Source organism: Narcine bancroftii, chromosome 6, assembly GCF_036971445.1.
Source record: "Narcine bancroftii isolate sNarBan1 chromosome 6, sNarBan1.hap1, whole genome shotgun sequence".
NCBI lineage: Eukaryota > Metazoa > Chordata > Chondrichthyes > Torpediniformes > Narcinidae > Narcine > Narcine bancroftii.
The window spans coordinates 224,529,210-224,556,128 of record NC_091474.1 but is presented as its reverse complement, the minus strand read 5'-3'; the positions used below and the strand labels follow the sequence as shown (position 1 = coordinate 224,556,128).

Sequence of the window (26,919 nt, the reverse complement as noted above, 5' to 3'; positions counted from 1 at the left end):
TATAGTTCCCCCCCTCACTCCTATCAGGTTCCCAGATTTTGTCCTCACCTTCATGTGCTCCCATTTCCACTTATTATTTCTAACTCCTCCCTCCCTTGACCCCTCCCCTACCTGTCTCTCCACCCTCCTCATTTTCTTCTGTCCAGTACCCTATCACCTCTTGACCTCTCCCTATCCCCCTTTTTATATACTTTATATCTCCCCTCCCCATTTTAGTCTCAAAATAGAGTCCCGACCTGAAACGTGACTGATCATCTCTCGGTGGATGTTGCCTAATCCATCAAGTCCATTCAGCCTCTCTTTGTTCGCTTGAAAGAAATACACAAGCCTGTCAGCTCCACCACATTCATTAAACTGGCCCTGCTTCTCTTTTTTTATTTCTGACCAATTTGACCTAACCTCTGAACTAATATGGGCAAGAACCAAAAGAATCAAATAAGAGTTGCTGGGCACTTATACTGAGAGGAGATAAGGAAAAAAGGAATAAGACTACAATATTGGTCTGATCAGCATGCGCCTGATGGACAAATGCCTCCTGTGTGCCATAGCAGTAAACAAGCACTTTTCCTTGAATTTTCTGATATTTGCAGAGATTCCAGCCAATATCTGAATGGTGAGTATTAATTCTATACATTTGCTTTTATCCAGGATGAATTCTGATACACAACCCAAGTCAGCATTTGCTTTTATTAATATCACTTCTCGATGAAGAGTGTATTTTCAGCTGTCTGCTTTTTTCTTTATTATCTTATTTAAAGTCTATTTCCTTCCTCATTCTTTAGTATCAAATAGCACTTACTTGCCACTGATTTTATTTTCTAATGTTAGCTATTACGATAAAGCATGACCTTGTTCTACGGAACACTGCCGCTGTGTAATCTGAATCTCCATGATTTAGGTTAGGGCTAACCACTGCTATTATCTGAGCTTATGTAAAGCTGTAGAATTAATGTAAGGATTTTGCTTCACATCACTGCCTGATTAAGGACCCCGTTAATTGCTGTTCTCGAGCCAAATGTGTTTTTTTTTTCCATTTACACACTTATTATAGAGTTGAAATTGCAGGCTTTTATGTGTTGTTCTGCAAAAGTCAATTAAAGAAGTAAGCTAGTAGTCGTGTGTGTCCATTTGACCTAAAATTCTAAAGAAAGTATGCTCTATTGAGTTAACATGGTGGAGGAGGTGCTTAGCTTGTGCACATCTCTGCTTGAATGCTGCTCATAGAGCTGTGAACAATTCAGATGGACGCTATTATTTTAGCTGATATTATTCAACCTCAGCTGTTTTACTTACTGTTCAGGCACACAGTGCACTTCCTATATTCTAAGCATACAAAAATAGCTTCACATGACTCATTCCCTTAGATACAATGCTTTTCATTTGTCTTGAAGGCCTCTCTTCATCAGCCAATAACAGTTGATTCCTACTTTCCACACCTCCAGTTGGCGGACCAATTTCAACCAATCACTGAAGACACATTATCATTCTAAAAGCCAATAGTATGTCTGTTGCTGGGACTAAAAAAAGTAGAACATTTCACTCAAAGACATGCAGTTCTTTTGTTTTATGTTACTGACATGACAAATGTGACTGAAAAATGTGTTCATTTCTGTTTTTGTTTTAAAATGCACCTTGATTTTTAAGACTAAAGCACAAATTTTAAAAACTGTCAATGAAAAATAATATTCAAATATTCTTGCTAATGTTTGCAATAATCCACTGACAAAATGCAACTATTTATGAAAAGAGCTTTCATTTTAAGTGTGAAGTATAAGAGTGAGGCAGTATCAAGTTATTTGCATTTAGTAAGGTTTCACTTACATTTGTCCTACAGAACATACATGATACAACTCATCAGTGTTATTTACTATAAATAAATCTTTCATTTTCCCCAGAATTATTGAATGTAAAAGGGGATAACTATAAAAAGATAATGTACCTTTAAAAAGGAATAGCAATTTTTCCTGTATTGAGAATCTAGATTTCACATTGTGATTAATCTGTCAGTAATCATGAATCTGTCAGTAATCTGTCATGAATCTGTCAGTAATCATGAATCTGTCAGTAATCTGTCATGAATCTGTCAGTAATCATGAAAGGGAGGTGCTACTTTATACAAATAGTATTTCCTCTCATCAATAAGGGTAGTATTTTTTGATGTTAAACAGACATTTCTTTAATACTGTACTGTATCAAGTTACATCATGTTCAACTCATGAGTCTGTGCCAAACATGATGCCCAAATGCAACTAAAACAATTACCCTTGCATGTGATTCATATGCCTCTATTTCTTGCATATTCATGTGTCTATCTAGAAGCCTCTTAAACATTAGAAACATATCTACTTTCACTAATACCCATGGCAGCCTACGTTCCAGGAGCCTACTTCTATCTGTGTGTAAAAAAAACTTGCCCCACGCATCTTCTTCCCTCTCCCAACCCCCCTCGCTTTAAATGCATGTCCTCTGGTATGTGACATTTCTGGATGAAACATCTGAAATTGATAAACTGCTTTCAAGGTCACTTTGAGTTGCAATCTACTGAACAACTTGAAGCAAACTAAGGCTTTATTTATATTGGCATGTGATGGCCCACTGCAGCAGCGATCAAGCCGGTGCTCCAGGCGGCGAGCGCAACCAAAGGCCAGCAGCATGCAAACAACAGTAAGGAACAGCACGCATGGAAGAAGGGCATTGTTATACAGGAAAGTACCCGCGTGCGGGAAACCCACATTCGTTATGCATGTTGTGTCGTCAGCTGAGCGGGGTCATGGCGGGAACAGTGCAAGTATAAAAGCCCAAATAAAACTCAGAGCTTAGCTTGACTACACTACATGTGTGTGTCTTCTTTTGAGTAGCGCAGGCTACAATTGGTGACTCCGATGGTTAAGACAGCATCTAAACCCAGCAATGAGCAAACGGGCAGCAGTCAACACGGTCGCTCTCAAGCTGTCGAACTTCTGGACAAATCAACCATGCGTGTGGTTTGACCAGGCTGGGGCACAGGTCCAGATCTGGCAGATCACAGCAGAATCCACCCAGTACTACCATGTGGTGAGCGCTCTGGACCAGGACACAGAAGGCTGGGTGGCCAATTTTATCCAGGAGCCCCCATGAGAAGGTGCGTATACCACCTTCAAGGACTTGCTGATCGAGACCTTTGGGCTCTCATGGCATGAGAGAGGGCAGGTCTGTTCCATCTGGACAGGCTAGGGGACAGGCCCCCGTCAGCACTTATGAACGAGATGCTGGCCCTCATGGGCAAACATGAGCCCTGCATCATGCTTGAGCAGACATTCCTGGAGCAACTGCCCAAGAACATCCAACTGCTCCTGGCTAATGCAGATTTCAGCGACCTCCAGAAAGTTGCATCATTAGCGTTCATTCTGTGGAAACAGAAGCAAGTACTCAGCATCCGTGGGCTTGTCACTAAACCCACAGCCAGACCCATGCAAAGCCACTGAGAGAACAACAGCACCCTTGAGGAGATAATCCAGATGATCAATGGTGTTTCTACCACCAGAGATGGGGCGCTGATACCTGCCGGTGCAGGCCGCTGTGCATGTTTCAGGGATAAGCCAGGGCCAGCCGTCGCTAATAGCCATGACAGTTGGCCACTAAGACATCCTCCTGAATGTTTGAGACCGCCAGTCCAGATGATGCTTCCTCGTGGACACAGAAGCAGAGGTCAGCATCCTGCCCCTGTCGGGACAGGACACCATGAACAGGCAGTTGGGCCCATGATGATGGCTGCCAACAACGACATGATTTGGACCGACAGTACCTGCAAGGTCCAACTGCAGTTGGGAGGCAGCCTCTTCTCGTGGGTGTTCATGCTGGCCACAATGGAACAGCACTCCTCGGAGCAGACATCCTGCGTGCCCACAGCCTGCTAGTGGACCTCAAGGGAAGGAGATTGGTCCACACCAAGACTTTTCAAACCTTCCCCTTCAAAGACACCAGACTCCCAGCACTCCATACCGAGATCAGACAACGAGCATCCCAGGGTCCTGCAGAGCTCATCCCCCACCAATTCACCACGGTGATGCCCTGACATGGAGTACAGCACCACATCCTGACCCAGGGCCCACCGCTCCACGCAGGGCAAGATGCCTTTTTCCAGAGAAGCAGTCCCCTTGACAGATGTCCACAACCTTGTGTGCCAGGGCCCTCATCTTGTCCTGGGTGGCACTATTCGGGTTACTGTCCCACATCACATCCGACAGAGGGGCCCAGTTCACTTCCAGTCTGTGGTCTGACCTAGCCAGCCTGTGGGGTACCCATCTGCATCACTCAACAGCTTACCACCCATAGTCCAATGTGTTGGTAGAGCACTTCCACAGGCACCTCAAAAACATGCTCATGACCAGGCTCCAAGGACCCAAATGGGCAGATGAGCTACCATGGGCACTGTCAGGCATCCACATGGCACCCAAGGAGGACCTCAACACCTCTTCAGCTGAACTCATTTACAGAGCTCCATTGGTGGTCCCTGGAGAATTCGTACCATCCCCAGGTGGACAGCAGGACGACTCTGCAGCATTCCTCAGCAGGCTAAGGGAAAGAGTCAGCAACCTGGCCCCAATTCCACCTTCCAGGCATGGACACACAAGGACCAACGTACCCAAAGACCTGCAGGACTGTGAGTATGTTTTCATTCACAGGGGTCCACATCATCCACCGCTTCAGAGGCCATATGAGGGTCCGTTCAAGCTCATCCGCAACAACGGGGCCACGTTTAAGCTGGAGGTCATAGGTGAAACCGAAGTCTTCACCACAGACAGGCTGAAGCTGGCACACCTGGACCCGGCATGCCTGGTCAAGACACCAGCACCACGTCCAAGAGGCAGGCTGCCAAAGACTGCAGAATCTTTGTTTCCGGGCACCAAGGACAACAACAAAGACAATACCACCAGTTCTGGGGGGGGGGGGTGGGGGTCATGTGGCCACCTGCTGCCGCCACAATCGAGCTGGGACTCTGGGTGGGGAGCATAACCAAAGGCCTGCACAGCGGCACTTTCCCCAACAAGCGAACCAGCAAGTGAACGGCAAGCAACCCCAAAATGGCACTGGCCTTGTTGCGAAGCCAATAGACAGGGACAGCACACAGGGAAGAAGGGCATTGTTATGCAGGAAAGTACCCACGTGCGGGAAACCCGCTTTTGTTAGGCATTTTTTAATGTCAACCAAGAAGGGCCACGGCGGGAACAGTGCAAGTATAAAAGTCGGGCCTGAGCCCTAATAAAACTCAGAGCTTAACCTGACTACACTGCAAGTGTATGTCTTTTTTCAAGAAGCGCGTGGCTACAGGTATTTTTTTTTTTGCAAGTTTCATTTGGACCATATGGTGCTCTAATGGCTCACATGATTGTCATCTAAAGTTCCACTCAATCCATACACCAATCTGCAATAAAGTCACAATGACTTACAATTTGTAATGAGAATGTAGACAAGGCTGTTGGTGATCACAGTTATAATGGAAGAAAGCTGAGAGGAACATCTGGAATCCAAAAGCCACTATCAGTGATTCCCTGGAATTTACCAGGGAAGGTTACAAGAGTTACTCACCCAGACAATCTAGTCATACTAGTATATATTTATCTGTCTGGGCATACCCATTGGCCAACTGTACCTGTAGCTCCTCTCAAGGCCCCCTCCCCAGTTCAGGACAGTCAACCAACATGGATGTGCCTTCATTCTATTGTGAATAAAAGCCTATCATTTTTGCTCAACTTTTGTATTTTGGAGTCATTGATGGGGGATCAATTATATTCGTAATAGTCTTGACAATAGAGCAGATCCTGAAGCCAGAAAAGCTGGAAATTGACCCTCAATCGCCTGAGGCACCTACCAACTTTGAACTCTGACTGCACTGTTTTGAAGCGTTCCTGCAGGCATCATCAGCCATCGTTTGATCAGATCATGTGGTCAGAGAACAACAAATTACAAGTGCTGCACTCCCCAGTCGAGCCCCTGATGTACTCAATGATCAGGGATGGTGCGTTGTATCCGTTGGCAATGGACATATTGAAAGCCCAGTACCTGAGAAAGGTCAATGAGGTCTATGGCAGTCACCTCCTAGTGACCCACAAGTAGCGATCCAGGTAGTCGAATGCTGAGTACTTTCGGGCCCTGCGAACCCTTGTACAGATCTGTGAATGCAAGGCCATGACAGCTGCATAGCACACGGAGGACCTGATTAGGGATACCTATGTCTCAGACATCAGGTCCAATTACATCCACCAGAGACTATTAGAGCAAGATGAGCTCAGTCTGTGGAGGGCAGTCGAATTGGCAGGCACACTGGAGGTGGCCCTTCAGAATATGCACGCCTACTCAACCAACAACACAACCGCCTCGTTGTTGCCCCGGGCACCATCAAATTGGGACATGCCGCCACTGTCATATTCCGCCAGCGATCTGACCACGAAGGCCATACTCTGCGAGTGCCTAACACAACTACTGCTATGTCCTGCCAGCGACCTGACCTTGGCCACTAGACTTCATAAGCACCCGAAGTACTATTTCTGTGTCCCGAGGAAACGCTGCCCAGCGATAGATGCGGTTTACTCCAGCTGCAGGAAGAAAGGACACTATGCTAAGGTGTGCAGATCAAAGCCACTCCTCCCTAGCAGTGCTGCATGGGGGCCATGGGGGGCCACCATCTTGGATGCCGCCGTCCCCAAAAACTAGAGGTGCCACGTGCAAGTCGTGGAGGGGTTGCCATCTTGAGCGGTATCTTCTAGATCAAGCAGTGCCATGCGGGGACTAGCATCTTGGATGCTGCTATCTCCCAACTCAACACTCAAACTCAAAAAGACTATAGCAGATATCTGACACTGGCTTCCATCATACTTGACCAGGGCAGTCCTCATCAACTCACCAGATCAATGACGGACATTCAGGTAGATGGCCACGTGATGTGTTACCTGTTCGATAGTGGGAGCACAGAGAGCTTCACCCGCCTCGACACGGTGCAGCGTTATTCCCTCATGGTAAGGCCAGTAAGCCAAAAAATCTCCTTGGCCTCAAGATCACATATAGTGGATGTCCACGGCTACTGAGCGGGGCACAGATTACAAAAACTTTAAACTCCTGGTAATGCCACAGCTCTGCGCTGCCATGCTACTGGGATTGGATTTTCAATGTCACCTTAAAAGCGTGACGATGGAGTACGATGGGCCCATCCACCCCTCACTGTCTGTAACCAGCAGCTTTTAAATCGCCCACTGTGCTCCACCTACCCTTCAGCCTCCTCACCCACGGCACACTGTCAACAATCTGATCGCCCATTGCACACGACCTGCAGACTATCCACCCTCAAAATCACCCCTCCATCACTGCTTGCCAACTTTACCACCGACTGTAAACCTAGCACCACCAAAGGTAGGCTTTTATTAGGGTGGAGGTACAGCGACTACTCAACGAGAGGATCAGTCAGGTTAGCACCAGTCCTTGGAGAGTACAAGTGGTGGTAGTGAGGAATGGGGAGAAAAGCAGGATGGTCATCAACTACAGTCAGACCATTAATAAGTACACACAACTGGACATGCACCCCTTTCCCCATATATCTGATATGATGAAACAAATGGCACAATATCGGGTCTTCTCTACCATTGACCTAAAGTTGGCATACCACCAGGTCCCCATCCGCCTAGAGGATCGCCAATTTACTGGGTTTGAGGAAGATGGCCACCTCCATCATTTCCTGCCAGTCCCTTCAGTGTCACTAATGGGGTCTCGGTCTTCCAGCAGGAAATGGACCGCATGATAGATCAGTACGAGCTGCAGGCCACATTCCTTTGTCTTGACAACGTCACCATCTGCGGTCACAACGTCACCATCTGTGGTCACAACCTACAGAATCGTGACACCAATCTTCAAAAATTCCTCCACACTGCTCCAAACTCCTTAACCTCACATACAATAAAGCTAGTTGTGTATTTCCCACAACCCGCCTTGCCATCCTTGGCTGTGTCATTTTGAACAGAGTCATTGGTTTTGACCCTGACCACATGAACCTGCTCTTGGAACTCCCCCTCCCCCATAGGCTCAAGGCCCTGAAAAGGTGTCTGGGCTTTTTCTCTCATTACTTTGCGACTTACTACTATCCAACTCTGCAGACAAGGCCTGCCCCCTTGTTAAATCAAGTTCTAGTTGGTTTCAGAGAGATTTGTTGCTTGTTGGACACACACAAACTGATTTACTTCAATCAGTCACTTCAGTGCCTTGCGAAGAAACTTACGCCATCAGGGTTTTCCAAATGATAACCCAGGTCACCACAGAATTCCTCTTGGTTCCCTTATTTCAGGAGAAACACTCTAGCCAGCCATTTTCTCTTGTAAGGACTACAAAGATTTCTCAACAGGCTGAACTCAGAGTTCACAACCCATCTTCAAAATGGGTTCTTCAACCAAGCTTGCCAGCTTTTCATGTTGCAGCCTCAAAAGCCACTGCAGAACTGAGTTCTTGCTCTCTCTCTCTCTCTTTTTCTTTGAGAAAGCCTGTTTGGTCTTTTCTCTCTCTCTCTCTGCTTGCAAAACCACATGACCTTCTTGCAGAGCTCCAGACCCAGTCTTTGAAAGATCTTATCAGCCTCTGAATGTGGACTGTTTCATTTGCACCTGCTTTTGAAGTTCCTTAGCAAAGCATTTTCAAAATAATTTTTATTGTCTGTGCAGAGGCTCTCGGTGCCTTGCATTTCAAATGAGATGTGAAGTGTTACTCTGTGGTGGCCTACACTAACCAACTCCTGCCCACAATCTATTTCTTTTAAAATACATTTTTATATATAATATAACCCATCACAGAGGTAAAATCAAGAATGACAAGATATTGAGGTGGAGAACTTTCCACCTATAATTATGATATCTTGTACCGGCCTGGGAAACTCAATGAGCCCTCAGATGCCCTATCCCACAGAACCTGTGCCAGCTTTATAGCCCTCCACAATGATCTCTGCCACTCTGGAGTTACCAGGTTCTTCCACTTCATCAAAGCCCACAACATGCCTTACTCCATCAAAGAGATCAGGTTGATGACCAAAAACTGCCAGTTCTGCGCGGTGTTTAAACCATATTTCTATCGGCCAGGCAGAGCAGAGTTGATAAAGGCCACCCATCCCTTTGAACACCTGAGTGTTGATTTCAAAGGACCCCTCCCCTCATCAGACAGCAATATGAACTTCCTCAATGTCACTGATGACTACTCATGCTTTCCGTTCGCTATCCCCTGCCCCGACATGACAGCTGCCACAGTCATCAAGGCCCTACGCAGTCTCTTCACTCTGTTTGCCTTCCCCAGCTATATTCATAGCGACCAGGGGCCCTCATTTATGAGTGATGAGCTGCGCCAAAACATGCTCACCAGAGGCATCGCCATGAGCAGGACCACCAGCTGCAACTCCTGGGGGAAAATGACAGGTGGTAAGGGAGAATGCTACGATCTGGAAGGTCATCCTCTTAGCCCTGCAGTCTAGGGGCCTTCCAGTCTCCTGCTGGCAAGAGGTCCTTCCTGAGGCTCTCCACCCCATCAGGTCCCTTCTATGTACGGCCACCAATGCCACACTGCATAAACACATGTCTTACTTTCCCAGGAAATCGGTGACAGGGACCATGCTGCCAGCATTGCTGATGTCCCCAGCACTAGTCCTAGTCTGGAAACCTGTGAGGAGTCCAACCCTCCATGCCAACCTCCAATATGCCTATGTGGTGTACCCTGATTAGCATGAGGACAATGTCTCCATTAGGGACCTGGTGCCCTTAGGGACTCTGGAGACCACTACTGATGATCTCACATCCCTCCCACCCCTCATCACTCACGATGCACCAGGACCATGCACATTACCTCAGCCCTAACAAATGGCACACCAGACTCGTCACCACCCACCCACCTGCCCAATGCTGATGACTGCATACAAGCGCCCCAGACTGTCCAGGACCCCATCGTTGCACCACAGTCTTAGCCAGTACTACAAGGGTCACTGTGGAAAACCAAACCCCCTGAAAGACTTAATTTTTAATTGTATTATTAACTTCACCCCGCCAGATTCTTTAAAAAAAAACAAAGGTGAATGTGATAAACCACTCTCTTCTCTTTTCTTTGGCTTGGCTTCGCGGACGAAGATTTATGGAGGGGTAATGTCCACGTCAGCTGCAGGCTCGTTTGTGGCTGACAAGACTGATGCGGGACAGGCAGACACGGTTGCAGCGGTTGCAAGGGAAAATTGGTTGGTTGGGGTTGGGTGTTGGGTTTTTCCTCCTTTGTTTTTTGTCAGTGAGGTGGGCTCTGCAGTCTTCTTCAAAGGAAGTTGCTGCCCGCCGAACTGTGAGGCGCCAAGATGCACGGTTTGAGGCAATTTCAGCCCACTGGCGGTGGTCAGTGTGGCAGGCACCAAGAGATTTCTTTAGGCAGTCCTTGTACCTCTTCTTTGGTGCACCTCTGTCACGGTGGCCAGTGGAGAGCTCGCCATATAACACGATCTTGGGAAAGCGATGGTCCTCCATTCTGGAGACGTGACCTGCCCAGCGCAGTTGGATCTTCAACAGCATGGATTCGATGCTGTCGGCCTCTGCCACCTCGAGTACTTCGATGTTAGGGATGAAGTCGCTCCAATGAATGTTGAGGATGGAGCGGAGACAACGCTGGTGGAAGTGTTCTAGGAGATGTAGGTGATGCCGGTAGAGGACCCATGATTCGGAGCCGAACAGGAGAGTGGGTATGACAATGGCTCTGTATACGCTAATCTTTGTGAGGTTTTTCAGTTGGTTGTTTTTCCAGACTCTTTTGTGTAGTGTAAGGTAAAACATCATGAGATGGGAATGTGTAGGGAGTTACCCTGTACAGGGCAGTAACAAGAAGGGGAGGTGTCCTTGTACTCCTGTTAGGTAAAACATCATGAGATGGGACCGGAGAAGGAGTCACCCAGTACTAAGGAGTAACAGAATGCATCCTTGTACTTACAAGATAAGAGAGACATTGATGGATTGAGAGGCAGGAAGCTAGCAGGGAAAGGATAGCAACAGTTTTAGTCATTGGACAAGTAATGATATGATGATGTTCTAAACATGTATCCAAGGGTATAAAAAATCACCATTTTGCTGATAACGGCAGAATGCATTCTCCGGCTAACTTTGTTAGTCGCAAGTGTTACAATCCGGTAATAAAGAACAAAGAACCCTGATTTCGACTCAGCCTGGTGTTTGTCTCACTCATTCATGAACAAAGCAGACCTAACAGTAGTCTTCCAAAGGCATTATTTGCCTTGGCGAGTCTGTTGTCTATCTCATTGTCGATCCTTGCATCTGATGAAATGGTGCAGCCGAGATAGGTAAACTGGTTGACCGTTTTGAGTTTTGTGTGCCCGATGGAGATGTGGGGGGGCTGGTAGTCATGGTGGGGAACTGGCTCATGGAGGACCTCAGTTTTCTTCAGGCTGACTTCCAGGCCAAACATTTTGGCAGTTTCCGCATAGCAGGACGTCAAGCGCTGAAGAGCTGGCTCCGAATGGGCAACTAAAGTGGAATAGTCTGCAAAGTGTAGTTCATGGACAAGTTGCTCTTGTGTCTTGGTGTGAACTTGCAGGCGCCTCAGATTGAAGAGACTGCCATCCGTGCAGTACCGGATGTAAACAGCGTCTTCATTGTTGAGGTCTTTCATGGCTTGGTTCAGCATCATGCTGAAGAAGATTGAAAAGAGGCTTTCGCGCAAACAGAGGAATGACTGACATGGTCTTTGCCCTCAGACAACTCCAAGGAAAGTGCAGAGAACAAAACAAAGGACTCTACATCACCTTTGTTGACCTCACCAAAGCTTTCGACACTGTGAGCAGGAAAGGGCTTTGGCAAATACTAGAGTGCCTCGGATGCCCCCCAAAGTTCCTCAACATGGTTATCCAACTGCACGAAAACCAACAAGGTCGGGTCAGATACAGCAATGAGCTCTCTGAACCCTTCTCCATTAACAATGGTGTGAAGCAAGGCTGCGTTCTCGCACGAACCCTCTAAACCACTGTAGGTATATATTTATCTGTCTAGATATACCCATTGGCTGACTGTACTTGATTTCCATGGATTCCTGAATAAAGATGTCTGTTCCTCAGCCCCCTCCTCAGTTCGGGACAGTCAACCAGCAGGGTTGTGCCTTCATTCTATTGTGAATAAAAGCCTTCAATTTTGCTCAACTTCAGTCTTTTGGAGTCATTGACGGTGCATCAACCGGCTTGTTCATTCAGGCTGCACTGACTGCATTTCAAAACCCTTGACCTCTGCAAACAATTAGTACTGAAAACACTACCTCAAGCAGATTCCCCTCCATGCTGCTCACCATCTTGGAAATATATTGTTGGCCCTTTACTGTTGCTGTGTCTAAATTATGGAACTCCCTACCAAATTGCAGTGTGAGAATATATTTACCAGGACTGCTGCAATTCAAGAGGGTGATTCATTGCCACCTTCTCAATGGTAATTATGGATCGGCAATGAATGCAGGCTTTGTTGGTGACACCCTGATTTCAAAAATGAGTGCAAATAACAGTCATTGCCACAGCAATATCTCTACAATAGTGGAAGTAAATTTTACAACAGTTTTTACTATAAAATAACGAGAATGTTATACATCAGTAAAATTGGCATAACTAAAAAATCCATTGTTAAAAACTCTAACAATCTAATTTCATTTGTGTAAATTGTTAAAAGACTTTTTTTATTCTTTAAAAAAAATCAGACAAGCATCAAAACTGGCGTAAATTGTACAACCATATTCTCAACAAACGGTTTTCTCAAGATTCCAGCATCTGGATTCTTTGTGATTCTCAAAACTGAAGCAAATATTGATGAGGAGTAAGTTGTAACGGAAATAGAATTCTTAACCATTATGCTGCCATTTTGGCATCGACACAAGAAAGACAAATTGAGACACAAAAACCTTCTGAAGATTTCTTGTATATCAAGTACAGCACACAGAAGTACAGCAAACAAGTCAAATCAGACAAGATTTCAACAAATACATCCTCTTGCTTGAAATCCTAAGAAGAAAGATGCAATGGTGTGGACAAAACCAGAAGCTGCATCATTCCAACCGCATACCTTTCTGCAGGGCTCACAAGCGAGAAGGCAGATTCTGAAATATGGAGCAAAAGAAAACAATCTGCTGAAGGAATTCAACGGTTGAGCAGCATCTGTAGGAGGGTTCCAGCCCAAGACATTCACCATTCTTTCTCTTCCACTGGTGCTGCTCGACCCGCTGAGTTCCTCCAGCAGATTGTTTTTGCTCCTTTCTGCAGATGGAAATCCTGATCAGCTAAGCCATCAGAATCAGACTATTCGTGGTTTAAATTGGCTGCAGCAGAATGGCAAAAGGCCAGAACATTTGCAGGAAGATGGTTGCTAAGATGGAAGATGAAGCACTTTAATGGTAGAGCCCGGTTATCCATTCTATCCCTACTTGACTGTAACTGTTGGCTTCAGATGTTGTTTGGTGTTTATTTTATATTTTCCTTCTGGGGCAGTGCTGGAGAAGGTACAGATGAGATTCACCAAGATGTGGCCTGGGATGGAAAGCTTTACTTATGAGGAGAGACTGGGTCTGTTTTCCTTGGAGTTTAAGGAGGTTAAGAAAAGACAAGATCAAGGTACATAAACTTATGAGGGGTAGACTGTGGGAAACTTTCCCCCATATCACAGATAGATAAAAATAGAGGACATAGATTAAGGAATAAAATATTTTGAGAGGATCTGAGGGATACTTTTATAAGTCAAGAATGGACTAATGGTTCAAAGATAGTTTCCCCACAGCCATCAGGCTCACTGATGAACCCCATAACAATGCTATCATTCTGCCCTAAATTGATACAAACTGATCCTTCTTTTTCATTACTGGTCTCAGTAATTCTGCTCTTTGCACGGCTGAATGAATGCAAGAGATAAACTGTTAATCCGCACGCAGAAGAATCCTTCTCACAATACTAGGTATTGTGTGACAAATTAACTAAAAACTTAAATCACCTGGAATGTGCTGTTCAAGAGGGAGGTGGAAGCAGAGTCACTGACAGTATTTAAAAGTGTCAAAGCAAGCACTTGAATCACCAGGGCATAGAAAGCTATGGGCCAAGTGCTGAAAGATGGAATTAATGAAGATGGTGTATGACTTACAACATAGAAGGAGGCCATTTCAACCTATCAAGTTTATGCCTGCTCCCAGACCAATCCCATTCCCCTTGATGAAGGGCTCAAGCCCAAAACATTGGTTATATATCTTTATCTTTGCTATATAAAGAATGCTGTTTAACCAGTTGAATTTCTCCAGCATTGTGTTTTTACTTCAATCATGGATTCTGCAGACTTTCGTGTTTTATTCCATTCCGCCTTTAGTTTTCCCAATTTCGTACTCTCCTCACATTCTTGTCAACTCTCTCCTCAATTTCTACCATTCACCGACATACAAGGGACAATATTCAGTGGCCAACTAACTTTATTGACCCACATATCTTCAGGATACAGAGGAAACCAGAGCAACTAGTGGAATCCTATGCAGTTAGAGGGAGAGCAAGCAAACTCCAAACAGACAGTACTGGAGGTCAGGTACATTCCTGGGTCACTGGAACTGTGAAGCAGCAGATCTACAGGTTGTGTGACTGTGTGGTACTGTACATTCTGAGGAAACATTTAGATTTAGCCAGCTTAGGCTGGGTTCAGTCCAGAGCTGGATAATTTGCTTAGTTTCACTGCATCTTTTCTCTGTTCTTGATCAATATTTGGTCTCATTTACAAACTGATCTGTAGCACCCTTGAAATTATTATATATTCATGTCATGATCAGGTATGGGAAAATATGATTAGTGCTTGATGAGGGTTGGAATATCTGTAATTGACTCTCATTATGGTCAGGATTTAATTTTATACCCAAACACCCCACTACTCTGTGGTTAATGTGTCTAGGATTAGTCACTTCCACACATTAATTATTTCAAAATTTCATTTTCTTTTTAAAAGTCTTTTCTATAGCATTTCATCTTTTATTTTCATCATGTGTTTGTCAGGATCTTTATTTTACTCAATAAGTCACAGCTGAGAGCTTGTGCTGTCAGTCAAAGATCTTCAACTTGATTGACTGCACAGCCAGATTAATGACATTACTATTGCTGGATGCCACAGATTCTCTGAAGAGAAACTGCCATTGGGAAAGAGGAAATCTACACCACAAAGCCCACCGATTCTTTGCGGTCAGATTTCTACAGCATTAGTGGTAAATGCACACTCAGAATTGAGGCTAGATTTATGTTAACTCTCACTTTGGTTCTAGCAAGAACTTGTCATAGAACATGATAAAATAACAGCACAGAAAAGGCCTTTCAGCCCACAATGTTATGCTGACCTATATAAACAATCTATATAAACAATCTAAACTTTCTAAACCTCACACCCATAATGCTCTATTTTTTAAAAATTTAATCTGCCCCTTTTACAGAGCATTTTGTATCGTCATCTTTTTTCCCCTCTTCCCTCCCCCCACACCCATCCTTGTAAAACAACAAAACAAAAAAAGAGACAGAAAAAATGTAGGGGAGAGGGGTGCCGACCGGGCCTCAAAGTTATATCCTCAATTTTGGCATTCCTGGACTGGTGTGACCATACTATCCACTGTTCCTTTAAAAAAAAGGCTTTAAGAAGGTTAATCATATCCATGTTCCAATGTACCACAGGTATAGTTAGAACACCTCAATGAACATGTCATACTTCCTCTTCAGATTATAGGTGATTTTCTCCAAGGGAATACATCTCTGCATCTCTGTGTTCCATCATGCCATGCTCTGCTGAGAGTCAGATTTCCAGGTAACAGCTGTACATGGCCACCACCAAGGCAACTTTTACAAATCGAATTTGGTATTTGGACAATCTCACACTCGCATCCATAATATCCCACCAACAGGAACAATGCTGGGTCTTGTGGATATTCCCTTTCTGGCACAAGGTGTCAGAAAGGGCTTTGGCAAATACTAAAGTGCCTTGGATGCCCCCCAAACTTCCTCAACACCTGGTGTACCCATGGTCATAACTACCAATTTGTTCTGGGTTAGGGGTATTTTGGGGGACAACCCCACATTTAACTCAATAATCCGGTTTATCTTTTGCCATGTTTGAATTATATTTTTTTAATATGGAGTTGTCCATTTTTCCAGTTATTAATTTAGTATCCACTCATTTTGGATCTCCCGGAGTTTGCGCTGAAGATGGCTGCATGCCAAACGAACCAAGCTCAGTGCAGATATTGGCAACTTCTGGGGTTTTTATGAGGCTCTAAAGGCTGTGTACGGCCCCTCACCCCAAGTCCAAAGCCCGCTGTGCATCTCAGACGGCAAAGTCCTCCTCAGCGACAAGATCTCCATCCTCAACCGATGGTCAGAATACTTCCAATCTCTTTTCAGTGCCAACCGCTCAGTCCAAGAATCCGCCCTGCTCCAGCTCCCTCAACAACCCTTAAGACTAGAGCTGGATGAGGTCCTCACCCGGGAAGAGACATATAAGGCAATTGAACAACTGAAAAGTGGCAAAGCAGCAGGTATGGATGGAATCCCCCCCAGAGGTCTGGAAGGCTGGAGGCAAAACTCTGCATGCCAATCTGCATGAGTTTTTCAAGCTCTGCTGGGACCAAGGAAAGCTGCCTCAGGACCTTTGTGATGCCATCTACATCACCCTGTGCAAAAACAAAGGCGAGAAATCAGACTTCTCAAACTACAGGGGAATCACGCTGCTCTCCATTGCAGGCAAAATCTTCGCTAGGATTCTCCTAAATAGAATAATACCTAGTGTCGCCAAAAATGTTCTCCAAGAATCACAGTGCGGCTTTCGCGCGAACAGAGGAACTACTGACATGGTCTTTGCCCTCAGACAGCTCCAAGAAAAGAGCAGAGAACAAAACAAAGGACTCTACATCACCTTTGTTGACCTCACCAAAGCCTTCGACACCATGAGTAGGAAAGGGCTTTGGCAAATACAAAAGTGCCTCGTATGCCCCCCAAAGTTCCTCAACATGGTTATCCAACTGCACGAAAACCAACAAGGTCGGGTCAGATACAGCAATGAGCTCTCTGAACCCTTCTCCATTCACAATGGCGTGAAGCAAGGCTGTGTTCTCGCATCAACCCTCTTTTCAATCTTCTTCAGCATGATGCTGAAACAAGCCATGAAAGACCTCAACAATGAAGACGATGTTTACATCTGGTACCGCATGGATGGCAGTCTCTTCAATCTGAGGCGCCTGCAAGTTCACACCAAGACACAAGAGCAACTTGTCCATGAACTACTCTTTGCAGACGATGCCGCCTTAGTTGACCATTCAGAGCCAGCTCTTCAGCGCTTGACGTCTTGTTTTGCGGAAACTGCCAAAATATTTGGCCTGGAAGTCAGCCTGAAGAAAACTGAGGTCCTCCATCAGCCAGCTCCCCACCATGACTACCAGCCCCCCCCCCCCCCCCCCCACATCTCCATCGGGCCCACAAAACTCAAAACGGTCAACCAGTTTACCTATCTCGGCTGCACCATTTCATCGGATGCAAGGATCGACAACGACATAGACAACAGACTCGCCAAGGCAAATAGCGGCGTTGAAAGACTGCACAAAAGAGTCTGGAAAAACAACCAACTGAAAAACCTCACAAAGATTAGCGTATACAGAGCCGTTGTCATACCCACACTCCTGTTCGGCTCCGAATCATGGGTCCTCTACCGGCATCACCTATGGCTCCTAGAACGCTTCCACCAGCGTTGTCTCTGCTCCATCCTCAACATTCATTGGAGCGACTTCATCTCCAACATCGAAGTACTCGAGATGACCGAGGCCGACAGCATCGAATCCACGCTGCTGAAGATCCAACTGCGTTGGGTAGGTCACGTCTCCAAAATGGAGGACCATTGCCTTCCCAAGATCGTGTTATATGGCGAGTTCTCCACTGGCCACTGAGACAGAGGTGCACCAAAGAAGAGGTACAAGGACTGCCTAAAGAAATCCCTTGGTGCCTGCCACATTGACCATCGCCAGTGGGCTGATATCGCCTCAAACCGTGCATCTTGGTGCCTCACAGTTCGGCGGGCAGCAACCTCCTTTGAAGAAGACCGCAGAGCCCACCTCACTGACAAAAGACAAAGGAGGAAAAACCCAACATCCATCCCCAACCAACCAATTTTCCCTTGCAACCACTGCAATTGTGTCTGCCTGTCCCGCATCGGACTTGTCAGCCACAAACGAGCCTGCAGCTGACGTGGACATTACCCCTCCATAAATCTTCGTCCACGAAGCCAAGCCAAAGAGAAGAATTTAGAATCCCATTTATATATAATCTCTCCTGCTATCTTCTCCCCTAACATGTATAGACCAAATTGTGCCCAACACAGTATACCACCCTCCTCATCTGGGCCACCTAATAATATTTTTTGAAGTCTGGGAGTCTCATTCCTTCCAGACTATAATTCCAAATCAATTTCTCCATGGAGACTCTAGCCACCTTATTCCTCCAAACAAACTGTCTAACACGTCTGTTGAATGTCTTAAAGAAACTGGGATAATGGGATGGGCAAAGACTGAAAAAGATATTATAGCCTTGGCATTATGTTCATTTTCATGGAATCAACCCTGTCATCAATGTCATGGGCAGATGTATCCATCTATGCAGACTCCTCGATCTTTCCAAGCAGGGGGAGATAATTCAATTTATATAAATTTTGTAGGTTTTTGCTGCCCTGGCCCTTTTCACTTTCTTTGCTGACTTGTCCAATACCGGATCCAGGCAAAAGTTAAAATCCCCTATAGTTAAGACATTGCCCCACCCTTCTGCCAAGTATAAAAAGACACTTTGTGTAACATTTTCACCATCAAAATTTTGGGCGTATATATTCATTAGTGTCCAGGATTCTGAATATATTTGACAGTGCACCGTTACAAATCTTCTCAGCTGGGTCTATAACTTTGTCTTCCACCTTCAGTTGAACATTTTCTCTATTAAAATAGCTACGCCCCTAGCCTTGGAGTTAAAGGAGGATGCTATCACTTGCCCCACCCAACCCTTTCTTTTTTTTAAATTTTTTTATTTTTCACACCATAAATCACATTAGCCATGATATACACTTTTTCTTTTTCACACATATACAGTGACTTTTTCTCCCCCCCCCTCCCTCCTCCCAAGCCACCCCCCCACCCCCCCCCCCTCTCATCCATTTTAGGTATACAATCTAAGTTGCATTAAACTTAATTTTTGATGCTTATCATTCATAAAATGGGTCTCTTGTAAAAGAGCCACATCCACCTACATTTTTTTAAATGTGTACCAAGACTCACTTCCTTTTCACATACCCATTTAAGCCATTAATATTAAAACTTAAACATTTAATTATTTCATCCATCATCCCAGAGCTCTTCCCCCATGTTCTTTCCCTTTACCTTTCTCCCAAGACGTTTACCATTCACCTAGTCCATAGTGCATGTCTTTTTGGCTTGGCCGACCGTATTCAAAATAAATTCTGGAGAACTAAAATAAAAAAAAACAAACAAGCAAATAACATAACCTTTATGCCTCCTCCCCAGGGAGCTATTTTTCCTCTCCTTCCTGGCACCAACCCGCAAACTTTTGCCACCATCTCCCTCCTCATCCTGGAGTGTGCTCATTGCAGCAATCTTCCTGCCTCAGCACCTCCTCAGCCACTCCAGAGCTCCGAATTAACTTTTCTTTAACTTTAACCTTCATGATAAACGAAGTGTAACAATAATTTATGTTATATTTACATTATTTACAACTAGATCGTCTCTTGCCTTTGGCCCTCTATCCTGTTATCTCTCTTCGGGATCATCTTAGACAGCATCCAAAGTGTTTGCATATCTCAATGCCTCTTTGGCCTCTGCAAAGAATTTCTTCTCACCCCCAGGCAAAAACACCTTTAGGGCTGCTGGGTGTAACTATGTAGAGCTGATTCCATTATTCCTTAAAAGTTTCTTAACTCGGTCAAACTCCTTGCGCCGTTTTAAAAGTGCCACACTTAAGTCTAAAAGAGAACTTTATCCCCTTCAAACTCTACCAGGCCATCTCTTTCTCTCGCACCTACAGCCACCGCATGTAAAATTCATTCCCTTTCTTGATATTTCAGGAGTTTAATCAAGACAGAGCAAGACCTCTGTCCCAGACCTGGCTTTGGGAAGAGAGACCAATGGGCCCTTTCTATTTGGAAGTTCCCCCACCCAGTCTCTTTCTTTTCTCAATATCTCAGGGATCCATTCCCTGAAAAACGCCACTGGGTATTCCCCTTCGACTCCCTCCTTTACCCCAACAATTTTAATGTTATTTCTTCCACTGAAGTTTTCTATTGTGTCTAGTTTTTTCCTATAACTTTTCTCTGTCCTTTGCCCAGGCATCTCTATCGTTTTCTAATCTTTCTATACTGTCTTCCACTCTTTCAACCCTCTCTTCTACCACAGTAACCCTCCTAGTCAATTCCCCCATGGCTTTCCTGAATTTTCCCATTTCCATCGACGTCTTTTAAAAATAGTCTATTCTCTGAGGCCTCCATCACATCTTTAATGTCTTTCATGGAGGGCTCCAATCCATCTCTCTCTTTCTCTCCATTTTCCTCCTCTTCTTTGCCTGAGGTGTTGGGCCTCCTTGCTGACCGATCTCCTCCTCACTGTCCATTCCACTTCCCATACAGCTTCCCAAAGTCCCCATCATGGGATTGGGATTGCCCGTGCTGCCAATGTCCCACTCCCACTATTCGCTGGGTTCACCCTGCGTTGCAGGCAGGGCTGCTTCCACAGCACTGCATATATATTTTTTCTTGGCCTTTTGGGGTCACCTGCATCGCCCTCTGTCCCTCTGACGTTCACAGTGCCAACACCGTCACCGGCCTTTTTCTCCCACTTCTTGCGAGGCTCACCTTGTGGTGTCGGCATCGCCTCCCCTGCAGTGTTGCCTGCACTCTTTCCTGGGCCGGCCAATGGTCATGATCTGGTGCCGTCAAGATCATGGCTGCCCCTGATAGATGTTTTCGATGTAAAAAAGAAATGGGAGCAACAATTCATGCAATCTGGACATGTGAGAAAGTGGAAAAATTTTGGGAAGATCTAAACCAGATATTAAATAAAATTACAAAAAGCAATATACCAAAGAATCCAGAGATCTTCCTCCTAAGTAACATAAAAAACAAAGAATTTGGAATTGATTTGGAGGATGCACAAAAAAGATTTGTTAAGATAGCCCTAGCCGTAGCAAAAAAATGTATTATGTCAACCTGGAAATTGGAAGATAATTTGAAAATACAACAATGGTATATAGAAATGAATAAATGTATTCCATTAGAAAAAATAACATATAGTTTAAGAAATAGTATTGAAATATTCGAACAAATATGGGAGCCTTACATGAAACACAATAGCGAAAACCTACCGGGGACAATCACTACCTAAGTTAACGGAAGGAAAAGGAAATGAAAAGAATGGACTCAGTGGAATTTCTGGTGTATTTTTATTGAATGACAACATTGTCTGACTGGTTTAATGTATCCTAGATTTTGTACCTTAAATGGACGGGAGGGGGGAGGTAGGGAGGGTGGGATGGGAGGAGGGGGGGGGGAGAAAATGGCACTGTATATGTGTGAAAAGGAAAAAGTGTGTATCATGGTTAATGTGATTTATGGTGTGAAAAATAAAAAAATAAATAAAAAAAAGATCATGGCTGCCCAATCCAGGTGACTCCGCCCCTTTTTTCTCTACCTGCGAATGCCTCAAACAGGCCCCACATGAGGCCGCTGCTCCTGCTTGACTTGAGGAGCCGGATTCGGCAATTTTTTGGGGTGTATTTTTTTATCCTTCATTCATTTGACGTTTATTTTTTTTTCTTGCACGTTTTTTTCCAATTGTTTATTTTTCTGGCTGTTTTTCCTTAGTTTCACTTTGCTTTCCCTGGAGCTCTGGTTCCTGTGTCCACTTTCTCCTCTGCAATATGTGACTCCTCCACCCTCTATTTTTCTTGCATCCATGTGCTTGTCCAAGAGATTATCTCTTCTTCTCTTTGTCTTGGCTTCGCGGACGAAGATTTATGGAGGGGGTAAAAGTCCACGTCAGCTGCAGGCTCGTTTGTGGCTGACAAGTCCGATGCGGGACAGGCAGACATGGTTGCAGCGGCTGCAGGGGAAAATTGGTTGGTTGGGGTTGGGTGTTGGGTTTTTCCTCCTTTGCCTTTTGTCAGTGAGGTGGGCTCTGCGGTCTTCTTCAAAGGAGGTTATTAAATGCCTCAATTGTACCAGCCTACACCACCACCCCTTGCAGTGCATTCCAGGTACCCACTACTCTCGGTGTGAATACTTATCCCTGATGTCTTCTTTAAAATTTCTGGCTGCTCACCTTCCCTTTTCAGGATGCCATGAACATGATCCAAGACATCCCTGACCCTGGCACCTGGTATGCCACAAACCATCCAGGCATCTCTTTCATGTCCATGGAATCTCCTGTTTGTCCCTCTAACTATTGAACCCTCGATGACTACTGCTCTCTTTTTCTCCTTTCTGCAGCTTTGCCCTGGTTAGTCATTTCCCCCAACAGTATCCAAAGTGGGATACAATGAAGGGAACAGCCTCTGGGGTATCCAGCACAACCTGCCTGCTTGCCTTTCCTTTCTCTCTCCTATTAGTCACCCAGCTTCCTGGTTCCTGCAATCTTGGCGTGATTACTTTCCTGTAGGTCCTGTAAATAAACTCCTTATTCTATGCAAGAAGAGGGGCAATTGGAAAGTTCGTTAAAGGTGGGCCAGCGAAAGGATGCCTCAAACTAGCATTCACCTCTGGGTCCAGTTATTCATTCAGGTGTACTACATAACACTCAATGAGCACATAACTAAGTATAAATGTATATGCACCAACCATTTTCAGCATATTTGTGAAGGGCATGAGATCTTTAAGTAAAGACCTGATCAATTCTCAACTTTCCTTTCTTGTTTTATCCATATCCAATTATCATATTTTGTCTGTTGACCTGTACTCCCCATCACCACCGCATTCACCCCCTTCCACCAATCTTCCCCACCTTTTTCCTCCCTTCTCCTTTAGCCTTTTTGTTCAGGTAACTGCCTGCTTTTTGCTCATTCCTTGAAGAATGGTTCAGGTAGAAACGTTAGTAATATATATATATATAATATATATATATATATATATATATATATATCTTTGCCTCATATGGACGCTGCAAGACCTGCTGAGTTCCATGTTTTTACTACAATCAAAGCGTCTGCAGACATTTGTGTTTCACTCAGATCTTTAAGTAAGGTATTTTGGTAAGATGGGAGAATAAAATGCCTGGGTCATTTGACTGAGAATGGTCAAGAGGGAATAGATATGATTTTTGACTGTCAGAGTTGCTTAGGCTGCCTCAGGAGAATTCTGGTGCCTCAGGAGAGATGTTTCTCAAATATGTTTGATATAGATGTTAGGTATTGTAGAACTCTAGTTCATGTTCAACTTTATTTCATCTAACTGTACATATACAACTAGACAAAGCTGCGTTTTTTTGGACAATGGTGCACATACATGCACATAAAAATACACTGCACATAATAATCACCTATGGACAGAAGATATAATATATCTCTTTTGGAATAATTTACTCTGTTACAAGATACTGTTAATAAATCACACAGTCTGCAGGAAGAAGCAATTTTCCAGCCTGGACTGTCCTGATTTCGATGTTCCTGAACCTCTTTCCTGTTAATGCAATGGTTTGCAACCTTTTTCTTTCCACTCACATACCACTTTAAGTAATCCCTATGCCATCAGTGCTCTATGATTAGTAAGGGATTGCTTAAAGTGGTATGTGAGCGGGAAGGGAAGGTTGAGAACCACTGCTCTAGACCCAATTGTTATTGAAATATTTTGCTTGAGAAAAATTGTCATTGGCCCATTTCCTTTGGAGTTATGAAACCGTGCACATAATGACTCAATGAGGTACAATTAAAACAGTGGTTTTCAACCTTTTTCTTTCCACCCACCTACCACCTTAAGCAACCCCTTACTAATCACAGAGCACCTATGGCATAGGGAATATTTAAAGTGGTATGTGAGTGGAAAGAAAAAGGTTGAGAACCATTGGGTTAAAGATTATGTGTGATGGACGGAAAGGGTCCTCAAAAATTAATTGAGCCCATTTTAGTAACACTCCCAGTAAATGAAATTAAATTGTCATCCACTCATAGTTCCTACACACTTTTCCTCTATCCTGACCCTTCCACTCTTCTACACTTTCCTCTCCTCCATTGATTGAGTCATCTCAGCATCCTTTAGACTAGCTTAGTCACAAATGGAGTCATGAATGTCACAGCCATTACTTTGGAAAATGATTCAGGTAAACCAAGGTGGTGTTGAAGAACAACAAGGCTGGGTCATGGGGCTTCCTTCAGAGCTTTTTGTTTCAAAACACATATGAAACAGTGTTATTCAGCTAATATGGGCCATTATAATTTCTTTCTTTAATTCAAGGATCTATAGTTGTAAGCAACTGATAGACTTTTCTAGAATCATTCTAGAGAAGCTCCTCTGAACTCTCTCCAAGGTTTGCTGTCCTAAAATCCTTTGAAATTTCAAAAACATAGTGTCTACCACATCTCCTTCCCTTAATGAAAAGCAAATCAGAAAAACCTAAAGCAATTTTCTATTTATGTTAATTCAGTATAAAATCAACAAAATTTAGCTTTGCGTAAATATGCAATTCTATTTATTTTGAGACCACTTATTTTTAATTAATTCATCAATCAAAGACAATATCAACCACAATGGGGAAAAAACAAGCTCAGATTTAAATAAATCTCAGAATAGTTTGTACCTTTTCTCAAATCACTTGTTGTCTCAATTGTGTTTGTGATCTTATGACAGGATAACGTGAACGACTCACGTGTAATGCAGACTTCATCGAAAAACAAAGCAATTGCTGGTGTTGGAAAATTAACGTCTAAAGAATGTGGTCAGACAGCATCTGTGGAGACAGGAACAGAGTGAGCATTTCCAGTTGATAATAACTTTTCACCCTGAATATGCAGATCATGACATACCCAAGCCTTGTAATGGCACAAGTTTTGTAATTAACCAAATCTGGCAACAATTCACTATATGTATTGTTTTAGTTATGTAAACAAATCTTATTAAAAGAGGCCCAAGCAAGTTATATATGTTGCAAATAAATCTACCTTATATACTTGTGTAATCATTGATACTTTGTAAGAGTCGACCCCTCCCCCCCTTAGTTGGCCCCAACCTCCTCCTCATCCAAGCTACCAACCCACCAGCCACCGCCCCATCTGAACTCCCATCTGAGCTCCTGACGCCCATACCGCAGATCCTCACCCTGGCCACCCACCTACTGTAGCTCCCGACACCCCAAACCGTGGATCCTCACCTCGGCCTTCCGCCCACCAGAGCTCCCAATGCCCCAACCGTGGACCCTTGCCCCAGCCGCCCATCTGAGCTCCCGATACCTCAAACACAGACTCACCACCTGGTCCTGGTCATACGAGCTCCCGACACCTTGAACAACGTAGATACTTACTGCGGTCAAAAGTATAAAAGTTGAATCCTCCCCCAAAATTTGACCCGAAAAATTAACCCCCCAAAATTCGATGATTATATAACTAAGGTCTCATACCTGTGGATATTGGCCAGGCAGTGGAGACTAATGTTAGTGAAACGCATGCTGTGATTGTAGTAAAAACACACCCTGAAATGCTGGAGGAACTCAGCAGGTCTTTCACCATCCATAGGAGACAAAGATATATTGCCGACATTTCAGGGCCAAGCCCTTCTGCAAGGGATAAGCCGAATAAGCAAAAAACAGGAAATCTCAGAATTCTGACAATGCTGGTTGGGGGGAAGAGTCCAGACCAACAAAAGGTGTTAACTGGATATGATAAGGGGAGGGGTGAGAATTGATCATGTCTGTGCAAAAGGAGACAGGGAAAAGGGAGAGAAAGAGATAGAGCTGGGGGAAGGTGATGGCAGAAGAAGTGGGGGAGGGGGTGGGGTTTCACAAAAGCCAGAGAAGTCTATATTAATGCTGTCCAGTTGGAGGGTGTTTAGATGGAAGGTAGGGTTTTGTTCCTCCAATTTGCAGGTGGTCTCAGACTAGCAGTGCATGAGACCATGGACAGGCATGTCAGCAAGGGAATGGCACTGGGAATTGAAATGGGTGGCCACTGGGAGATCCACACTATTGGTGAGGACAGAGCTGAGGTGTTCAACAAAACAATCTTACAGTCTGTACCCAATCTCTCCGATGCTGAGGAGACCCCAACGGGAGCTCCTGGTGCAGTGAAATGTTGCTTCACTTGGAAGGACTGTTTGGGGCCCCAAATGGTGGTGAGGGAGGAGGTGTGGGCTCAAGTGGAGCATCTCCTGCAGGCACAGGGGTAAGATGATTGGTGGGGGGTGGGGAGCAGTGGTCAGGGAGTCATGGATGGAACACTTCTGCAGAGGGGATGTGTCTAGTGGTAGGTTCACTTAGTAGATGGCGGAAATGGCATATTTGGTCCCCAAATGTGGATACTCCAGCAATTATGCTCACTAGTGGCTGATCCAGTGTTTCATAAAAATTTTGCCAGAATTTCTTTGCTGTTACACTTTGAGCCTTTATTAATTAACAACATGGGATCCTGTGTGTTTTCTCACTTGACCTGTCACCTTAAATGACCTCGTTACTACAATGAACAACAGAAGGGCCCAAAATACCTGGAAGATAAATATGCACTAATAGCTTCCATGACAATCAAGATCTCTATTAAAATCATGGAAAACATTCCTTAATTTATGAATCTCCCTGAGTTCTTCAAATCTTTCCTACTAGTGACTAGAACTGATGTAATACTCCATTTTTGGCCTAATGAAGATTTTGCATTAGTTCTTTTCT

The 26,919-nt window shown here is 44.5% G+C and overlaps 1 long non-coding RNA gene across 1 annotated transcript; it reads left to right on the top strand.

Annotated features, from left to right (window-relative positions):
* The first annotated feature begins 345 nt into the window (after positions 1-345).
* On the top strand, positions 346-25,215 carry LOC138737070 (uncharacterized). Its single transcript, XR_011340755.1, has 2 exons — positions 346-613; positions 24,897-25,215. It is a non-coding gene; the product is annotated as an uncharacterized lncRNA (long non-coding RNA).
* Positions 25,216-26,919: the final 1,704 nt, after the last annotated feature.